The sequence below is a fragment of the Aegilops tauschii genome, chromosome 2 (assembly GCF_002575655.3).
Source record: "Aegilops tauschii subsp. strangulata cultivar AL8/78 chromosome 2, Aet v6.0, whole genome shotgun sequence".
NCBI classification, from domain to species: Eukaryota; Viridiplantae; Streptophyta; class Magnoliopsida; order Poales; family Poaceae; genus Aegilops; species Aegilops tauschii.
This window is the reverse complement of record NC_053036.3, coordinates 571,754,672-571,762,776: the sequence shown is the minus strand read 5'-3', so window position 1 is coordinate 571,762,776 and position 8,105 is coordinate 571,754,672. Positions and strand designations below refer to the sequence as shown.

The window sequence follows — 8,105 nt, the reverse complement described above, 5'->3', positions numbered from 1 at the left end:
CTGATAGTCTGGGCCTAATACCAAGCAGACCTCACAGTCAAACCTAACATCTAAGACCTGAGGTCCCAACCAGGACGCCTGCCGGGTATGGGCACCCACCAGTCCGGCGTGCTCTTCAACCAGGACCCCTGCCGGGTATGAGGCCGCCGCAGCCACGTACCATCAATCCATCTTCAGAGCTGTACTGTTGCATGAACCGTGCCAGGTCTCTCTGCCATCGACGCCGCCACGATGCCAGACAGCGCCACCATCCTGCGCTCTTCCATCATCACACGCCCACCGGCGAAACCCCCACTGCTCCATGCCGCTGAGAATCGCCGTTGTCAACGTGCCAGATGCCACGCCGCTCCTCCGACGCGAACACCAAAAACAAGAAACGCACATTGCTAGTAATAATCTAAATATTACCCATGATTCCCTTGACACAATGTTGGTTTTAGATGCACACCTTTATCGAGCTAGATTTGTTGCGTGTGCATTGCATGTCGATGTAAGTTGGGCTTCACTAATTTTGTGTTTGTCCATTATTTTCAAAGTCTGCCCTGATGTACATGGTTAGCAATCAGGGAAACTAGATATAGCTGATGTTTGATTATAGTTACTTAATGGTGTGTTAACCCTTTTGCAAACTTTTACATACTCATCTAAATTTGTGAGATTTGAGCCAGTAGAGACAACACATCGTGATCTTTTAACCTTGCATTCCGTGTCACCCCCCATGGTCTAGCAGTCCGTGTCGTCGTCCTCGTGCCTCGGTGTGTGGTGCTGAAGAGAAGAACGATGGTCTCTGCCACCGCCATGATAGATGGCGCACGCAGGTGGCTGCAGGGGAGGTGCGGCAGAAGCTACAAATCGTCTCCTCCTGCGGAGTTTGGCCTGCTCGACGCAGTGTTTGGTCTACAGCCTCTACCAGACTCTCTCTCGTCCATGTGACTTCTCCTTTTATTAATTCGTTGTTGCACAACTTCATTTGCTTTGTGGCAGCAGAGGAAAGGGGGAGAAACTGCGTCCATTGTACCATGGTTGACCTTTGACTAACATTTGTTTCATAGGTGAATTCGATGTGTGTTCTGAAGTAAGAAGATGACCGCTATCCTATTTCTTATGTAGATTCTAGACGATACACTTGTACGGTTGTGCTAATAGACGAGTCTTAGACCATGTATATTCTCTAATTTTCCCCTTAGCTTGACCCATCTATTTAACCAGACAATGTAGCGGCTAACTCTAAGAGGAAAAGTTTATCAAAATTGCTCACAAGCTTGTGGTAGTTCATCTATCTTGCAAGAGGAACTGAGGAAAATCTTGTTAAACACAACATGAGGGGAACCAGCCGTGGTGGTTTTGGGTACTGCCCGCAGATTTGGTACATAGAACATCAACCATCGTCACTAACGGTGGTAGTACTAAATGTGTCCGATCTTCTTTGACAGATCTATGTACTGCTGATTTGGTACATATAGCATCTATCCTGCTAGTTTTGATGGTTTGTTGAATTATCTTCTTGTAATATACATGCATCAGCTTACTCAAGATAAACTTCCTGAAGAGGTCCGCCTATTGCTTGATGACGCTGTTGCCGGAAACACTGCCAAGGTATCTGTGCTCCTCGTGATGGAGCAGCGCCTGGACATGTAGGTGTTATTTGGTGAATTCCCCTGCAGTACTAGTCATTCATTGACTCCAACTTCACAAATTTAAATGCGCGAGGTGCTGCTCCCCCCACAAACAACTCCGACCTCTGCCTGAGGCAAAGCTCAGCCGAGAGCCGAGACAGAGCAAAGCGTGTGACATGGAGCGTGAGAACTATGTTTCAGCATGATGAGATTATCTAGTTTGTTGATCAGTAGAATGGGTAGGTGTTTAGCTAGTACAGTATATCCTCACCTACGAATCCATGTACTCCTAGAAAAATAGCAAAACACATGACAGCTGAGTGATAAGTTGTAACCCTTCAGGAGTCAATCAATCAATCAGATCACGAAATGTGGACTGTACACGGTCGTTTTCAGGTCAGCGGATGAAATAAAATCATGTCGCACCGACAGTATAACACAGCGTGATTCGGCTTACCATCTTGAGCTCTTCACCTGGTGCTGGGGCGGCGGACGAACCGGCGGCCGCCCGCTTGGAGCCCCGTGGCGCCGGGGCAGACGGGCCCGGCGGGAGGCTGAACCTCGGCCTCCAGGAGGAGGACAGTTCGACGAGGAGGCCGAGGAGGAACCCGATGGCCATGCCCGGGAGGAAGTTGGGCGGGCGGAGGCCCGCCGCGAGTCACGGCTCCTCGTCCTGCGAAGGGGGCAGAAGAGAGGGTTACGGTTCAGGGGCGGAGTCGCGGGGGGCTGGTGACAGTATCAGTGGGGGTGGACACCGGAGGCCGGTGGGTGTGTGGTGCTCACCCACCGGACGCCGTTGCTGGGGTTTCGCCGCGGCGGAGCAGCCATGGATTGGAAGCAGAGGGGAGAGGCAGTGTTGTGTTGATAGCGTCGTCGTGTTAGGATGTGCCACACGTTTGGATCCGAGGCGAGGGAGGATAGGGGCAGCCAGATGCCTCGAATATTCGCCAAAAAGAGGGTTGGGGTCACCCGCGAAAAACGAGCGGGTCGCGGCAGCCACCCCGCGCGCGCGTCGCTTCGTCCGGGCGCGAAACAATATTTTCGCGTATTGACCCCCGCGAAACCCTCACTTTTTCTATTACCCATCTCTCTCTTCCGTGAGCGGCGGCGACGCATCTAGCAGAGAGGCCCGCGAGAGGTGAGTCCTTCTCTACTCTTTCCCTCTCTCCTCCTTTCCTTCTATCTTCCCACCTCCATCAATCGCATGTGTCGGTTGGTCGTTGCGAAGGGTGTGCACGGGGGCGACGCGGGCTAGATTTGAGGCGGCGCGCGAGACAGGTTACATGCCACCATACTTGCATCTAGTGAAAGAATTGCTATTGCAATAGAGAAGAGTTCTAGCACCGAGAACAATGCCATAGATGGTCTATGGGAGAGCATGAAAGCACTTGCTCATTACTATGCATATTTGGTTGACAATCCTCGTGTTGCTATGGCATTCAAGGTGTTGGAAGATGATCAAAAGAAGGTTTGGGTTTCTAGGTATGTCAAGAGTACCTTTCCTGAAGCGTGAAGATGGTGGCTGCATGTGTAGTGAACTGGTGATTGACTTGTACTTTTGATTCAACCAAAACAGTAACTATGGGTTGTATGGATTAGCTCTTTTGACAACCGAGACCATAACTATGGGTTGTGTAACTATTAAGTTCTAGTAGTACTCTATGGAATATTGAACTATGAGTTATGTGCACCTGACTTATGTATGGAATGTTGAGCTTATGTGATGAAGTTCAAAATTTTGACTCTCGTTTTGTTTTGGCTTGCTGTGAAAAAGTTAAAAAAAATCGAAATTATGACTGTACATACTGTTTTTCCCTTCCTTCCATTGAAAAAGTGCAAATTATGAGGGTAATCTCACCACCTCAGGTAAAAAAGATTACCACAACCCTTATGCTTCATTCATCCCTCGAACCAAACACTTTGATGGCTATCCTCAACCACGTTTCATCCTTTAAACCAAACAAAACATGGGATAACCCTACCCTTCCAACCAAACATAAAAAAGGGTTATCCCTAGCCACCTGGTTGGGGATACCCATAACCACCCTAGCATGTCCATGCAACCAAACACATCCTTACTACACTGCAGTCGGTACATGGGCCAGCAGTGCTGCTATTGTGTAATAGGCCGGCCCATCCCATGCGACGTGGGCGAGCGCCCAGTCCACCACGCAGGAGGTGAGATATAAACGTGCCCAAATATCCGGCACCACCTATATGCCGTTCTGTGCGGCAAGTAGTCGCCCAATCGCACAGGGTCAGTCTACTTGGGCCGGCCCATTGCGGTGCAAGGGTAAAAATCGCAAAAATAGTTCGAGGTACATGGGGTTCGTACCTGCGACGACGCGTTGCAGTAAGCCCAATCAAAGCCACCACGACCAGACTACTCTTGCGTCACATAAGCATAGCGAAGCTAGAAGAACTATCAAAGTATCAAAATTAAATCTCGTTGAAAAAAAATCACGAACAAAATCCGAAATCGTGAACTCATCTCGAAATTCCTGCACTTTTTCCAGAAACATGAACCTTTTTGAATTTTGAAAAAAAAAATCCGAAAATGGGAACATTTCTTTGACAAAAATAATTTTTGAGAGCACCAACACTATACAAAATTTAAGAACAAATTTTGAATTTGATAACAATTTTGAAATCCCGAGAAAATTCCAATTGCGAACATTTTTTTTAATACGTGAACAAACTTTTGAAAATCGGGCATTTTTTGAAATCTTTGAACATTTTTTGAAAAACACGAACAATTTTTTGAACTAAAATATCCGAACATTGTTTGGAGACACAAACAAATTATGAAATATTTTGAATTTGTTAACAAGATTTGAGAAACAGAACGAATTTCTGAAAACACGAACATTTTTTTTGAATTTAAGAAGAATTTTGAAAATCCCAGTCAACTTGAACCGTGAACAATTTTTTAATACATGAACAATTATTTTTGAAAACCTTAACATTTTTTGAAAACTTCGAACATTTTTTACAAAACGTGAACAAGTTTTTGAACTTCAAAATTCCAGAGAAATATCAAAATTGTGAACATTTTTTTAATACGTGGACAAACTTTTGAAAACCGGATATTTTTTGAAAACTTAAAAATCCAAACATTGTTTGGAGACACAAACAAATTACGAAATATTTTGAACATTTTTTAAATTTTTTAACAAAAGTTGAGAACTAGAACGAATTTCTAAAAGCATGATTTTTTTTTGAATTTAAGAACAAATTTTGAAACTGAGAAGAATTTTGGAAATCTCAAACGACTTTAGAAGCGTGAACAATTTTTGAATACATGAACAGCTATTTTTGAAAAATGTAACATTTTTTGATAGTCGGACATTTTTTTGAAATGCAAACAAGTTTTTCAAATACCGAATTTTTCTTAATGCAAACAAATTTGAAATATTTTGAACATTTGTGAAATTCTGAAATAAAAAAAACAAAGAAAATAAAAAAGTAAAAATCAACAGAAAATGAAAAAAGATGAAAATAAAACTACAGAAAAGAGAAAAGGGAAAAAGAAAAGGAGAGAGAAGAAGAAAGAAATAGGAAAAGGAAACAGAGAAAACGAAAAAGAAACAGAGAAAGGTTTCTGGAAACCACCACGAGGTTTCCCAAAACCGGAATCGTAGAAACGTTTCATGGGCTGGCCCACCCCCGCACGCTCGTCGATCTTATGCGGCACCCCGACAACTTGCCACAGCGAGCGGCAAATAGGGATTCCCGTGTGATCTAAAAAAAGATATCCCCTGTCTCTCTGTCTTCGCAGACTCGCACCCGGAAAGTTCCCCCATCTTTCTTTCACGCTCCTCGGCGGCGAAGGTCCTGTCGTAATAAAGCTAGAGACATGGACGAACACGTCGCGCGGAGCTGCCTGCTGGCCGAGGCTGTCTCCCCCCTCCCGCTCGCTGGCTTGTGCTCTCCTGCCATCAATGCCGATCCAACAGACGAGGAGAAGATGGAGGCGCAAACAAAGTAATAACCTGATCTCTCTCACTAGCACACACAAAGTGTTCGGGGAATGTAGTAATTTCAAAAAAATTCCTACGCACACGCAAGATCATGGTGATGCATAGCAACAAGAGGGGAGAGTGTGTCCACGTACCCTCGTAGACCGAAAGGGGAAGCGTTAGAACAACACGGATGATGTAGTCATATGTCTTCACGATCCGACCAATCCAAGTACCGAACACACGGCACCTCCGAGTTCAGCACACGTTCAGCTCGATGACGTCCCACGAACTCCGATCCAGCAGAGCTTCGAGGGAGAGTTCCGTCAGCACGACGGCGTGATGACGGTGTTGATGATGCTACCGACGCAGGGCTTCGCCTAAGCACCGCTACGATATTATCGAGGTGGATTATGGTGGAGGGGGGCACCGCACACGGCTAAGAGATCAAGAGATCAATTGTTGTGTCTATGGGGTGCCCCCTGGCCACGTATAAAGGAGTGGAGGAGGGGGTGTAATGCCCGGATAATAAAGCTACAGTAATCCCACGCTAATGGTGCCACGTCACCACGGTTACTGTTGCTAATCTATCGTTAGATCAAAACTGGTCCAAAATTCAAATTCAAAGTTTGATAAATAATAAAAGTTTTCAAACATTAAAATAAAAATGTTCGGTTTGCACTAAATATTGCATGTGTAAATATGGTGTAGCAAACACATTTTTATAAAATGCCTAAATAATTTAAATTGAAATAAAACAGAAAAGAAAATAAATAAAAGAACGAAAATACAAAAGAGAAAACAAACAAAAAGAAAGAAAGAAGAAAACCCCCTGGACCGTGGCCCAACTGGGCCAACCCACCAGGCCCAGCCGGCCACCCACCCCACTCCTTATCCCCTCACCCCCCGTAACCCACTCCACCGACACCCCACTTCCCCCCCCCCCACGAAATATCTGCCCCTCTCCTCGATTGGATCGGGATCGGGGGAGGAGGTCACTGCCCCCGCGCCAGGACGCCGTCGCCGCCGGAGCTCCTCGTCGGAGGGCCTCACCGGAGCGCTGCCACGACCGGTTTTTCAATAAAATAATTATTGAGAAACCAATCCCTGTTACGGACCAGCGAGGAAGAATTCCTTCTCACTGATGGACAATACATTGGTCACAGAAGAAAAATACCAGGAGTACTAAATATAATACAAAGTTGAGCAGAGACTGCCCAACAATTTATTACAAGCACGCCGATAAAACAACACGGCGGATAGGGTGGCAAACTACTAACTCACGATAAAAAAAATGGTGGTGGAAATATCATCGCGAAGCGAGTGACATGATTCCAGACTACTACAACTCTTCAAGCGTCGGAGTGAGGCTCGAGAAGACTTATTGCGGGTGGCGGAAGCGTAAACGATACAAGTGACCAATATCCGGGATCGCGCAGGACTGACTGGGACTCCTCTAGGCGTCGGACGCGCTATCAAACTCTTCATCCAAGAGATCGCCTTCGTCAACATCTGGCCAAATCAACAAGCCAGGTGAGTACTATGAAAGTACTCGCAAGACAGTTCGGACATAAGGTATAACAAATGCAAACATGAAGCACATGAATAAGCTAACCAGTGCGATCAGACATAGAGGTAGTAAATACTGGGTGCCAAGCGAGGGTCTGAATGACGCCTCGAGCGGAAACTGCAGAATAGTAATGCTGGTGCCAAACGAGTGTCTGAAAGACTCCTCGAGCGGAAAATGCGGAATAATAATAATACTGGTGCCAAACGAGTGTCTGAAAGACTCCTCGAGCGGAAAATGCGGAATAATAATAATACTGGTGCCAAACGAGTGTCTGAAAGACTCCTCGAGCGGAAAATGCGGAATAATAATACTGGTGCCAAACGAGTGTCTGAAAGACTCCTCGAGCGGAAAATGCGGAATAATAATACTGGTGCCAAACGAGTGTCTGAAAGACTCCTCGAGCGGAAAATGCGGAATAACAATGCCGCAGTCGGGCGTCGGGGCGACACCACATAAAGGGCTTATAACAGAAAATAAAGACAGTACATGCCACAGTCGGACGTCTGAGCGACATCGCATAAAGGGCTTATATTTAAAGTGAGAAACGAGTACACGCCACAGTCGGACGTCTGCGCGACATCACATAAAGGGCTTATATCACAACTCATTAATACAATAGCTCGGAGACATAAATTATCACACGCATGAGACACAAAAATAAAGTTAGTCCATCCACAGGAATAACAATGAAATTGAATTTACCACTTGAGCTTGTTCACCGGGGGCAAGATTTTCACACGGATAGATTTGGATGTAAAGTCTACATTACTGATCATGGATACGATGATTTGGAAAGAATTGACTCTGCAGAGTTTGTACTTAACCACAGCCAACGGATTTCAGTAGTCACGGGGACTAGTTCCGTCTACGGTGTTCTGGAAGGAACACGTCTAACTAGTACACACCCAATTTAACCATCCGAAGCCAGGGATCACCCTCGGCAACATACAGGAAAAACCC

The 8,105-nt window shown here is 45.7% G+C and overlaps 1 long non-coding RNA gene across 1 annotated transcript; it reads right to left on the bottom strand.

Annotated features, from left to right (window-relative positions):
- Positions 1-1,240: 1,240 nt before the first annotated feature.
- On the bottom strand, positions 1,241-2,602 carry LOC109772620 (uncharacterized). The gene is made up of 2 exons (XR_012203334.1): positions 2,400-2,602; positions 1,241-2,289 (listed from the first exon to the last, which is right to left on the bottom strand). It is a non-coding gene; the product is annotated as an uncharacterized lncRNA (long non-coding RNA).
- Between the last annotated feature and the right edge of the window lie 5,503 nt (positions 2,603-8,105).